The sequence below is a fragment of the Anser cygnoides genome, chromosome 5, assembly GCF_040182565.1.
Source record: "Anser cygnoides isolate HZ-2024a breed goose chromosome 5, Taihu_goose_T2T_genome, whole genome shotgun sequence".
Taxonomy (NCBI): domain Eukaryota; kingdom Metazoa; phylum Chordata; class Aves; order Anseriformes; family Anatidae; genus Anser; species Anser cygnoides.
Genome location: NC_089877.1, coordinates 16,725,944 through 16,727,650, shown reverse-complemented (window position 1 = coordinate 16,727,650; position 1,707 = coordinate 16,725,944).

Sequence of the window (1,707 nt, the reverse complement as noted above, 5' to 3'; positions counted from 1 at the left end):
GAGAAAGCAGCCATTCACTTTGGTTAATTATACAACTGTTTCCCCAAATTACCAACTTTCTATCTTATTAGAGCATTTTAGAGTAAAGGAATCTAATCTGTATTGCCAGACATCCTCTGTTTTGTTAATAAGTCATTTAAACTCTCTGTGACTCAGTTTTTCTCATCTGTTATTGGGAATAATATTTTTTCTTCCTCATGGGACTATTGTGAAGTTTATTTCATTAGTGTTTATAAAGGACTTGGAGATCCTAGATGCCAGACGCCAAAGAAAAACTAAAAATTATTACCATTTTCTTGATTAAATATATGTATGTATATTTTTCCCTTTGACACTGGCCTTACAAATCACTGCAGTCCTTCACATAATGAAATTTACCTCAAATGATGACTCTAATAACTGAACAGTAATGAGGAATAGAAAGGCATGCTTCCCTCTGAAACTACTCTAATTTGCATAAACCACTCTGGACTCTGGTAAATGATATTCTGCGTGGTCTGTCCACAGAGAGATTAATGCTTGTTTGTTTTTTGCAAAACACGAGAAGACTTAAACTTCAGGTTATGTGGTTGTGCAGGTGCTTTTACATCTTCAGAACATCAACCGCATTTACGCGCTGGCAGTCCAACAAAATTAGAGCTTGACGTTAGAAATCACGCTTTATTTTCCTGCTGGGCTTGGAACAATTCTTGTTCGATCTTATTTAACTTTAAAATCAGGTTCTCAGCCCTTCCTTAGTGTAGTTGATTTGAGATTTTGCTGAAGAATTAAGGTTTCATTCCCCAAAGACACTTCCTAATGCTGTGGTATATCAGGGGAAGAAACATGGGAACATGTAAAAATCATTCCCTAGGTGAATATTGTATTCTTGTATCTTTAGCATATTAATGTATGCAAACTGGTCATTTAATTTTTTTAGTTAGGTTGCCATGTATGAGAGAGTTAGGTCTGCCCATGCCTTCACCTGTGTCTTTCTACTTCCAGTACTCTGGCTCCATATGCATAAAAAATTAGTAATATTAACTAACTAATATCACAGAGCTGTTAAAATGTGTTTATACAGGTTAAGAAAAGCATCCACAATGTTTCTTCAGCTCTCCGCATTTGTTTCCTTCTCAGGATGGGGTTTTGGCCCTCCTGCGTGGCCCCGCTCCATCATGCTCTTCTCGGCCGGTGTGCAGCCTCAGCATACACGCGCACATCACCATAATTTAACGTACCCTACAACATCTGGGTTTAGTGGCTTTGATGTCACAGTGAATAGTGCACCTGCAAAATGATGGATTCAGTCCAAGTTTTGAATGTACAGGTGTCCTGCTTGTAAAATCCAACGTGCTAGCGAGTGGTGTCACTATTTCTGCAAAGAAGACAGGGGTTTGGCAGGTTTAACACCAAGCAACTTACAAGGAGGGGAAGGAGCCCCACTGAGAGAGGCTGGCACTTCTGTGGCCCATGGAACCCGAGGACTTAAATTTCAGGCATACATCTTCAGAGTCTTCCTTTGCACTTAAAATTACTGTGTCTCCTCGAGTTCTGGGAAAATGTGGTGTAAAGTCCCACTGCAGAGATCAGTATTTCACAAGGAGTGAAATAAAAATTGACATTCTGGTGCTTATAAATATGGGTTAGGGACTCATCAGTTAACGTATTTTCTGCCTACAGATACACATGGCTCTTTTCTTTTTGTTGCAGCAGAAGACTACTAAA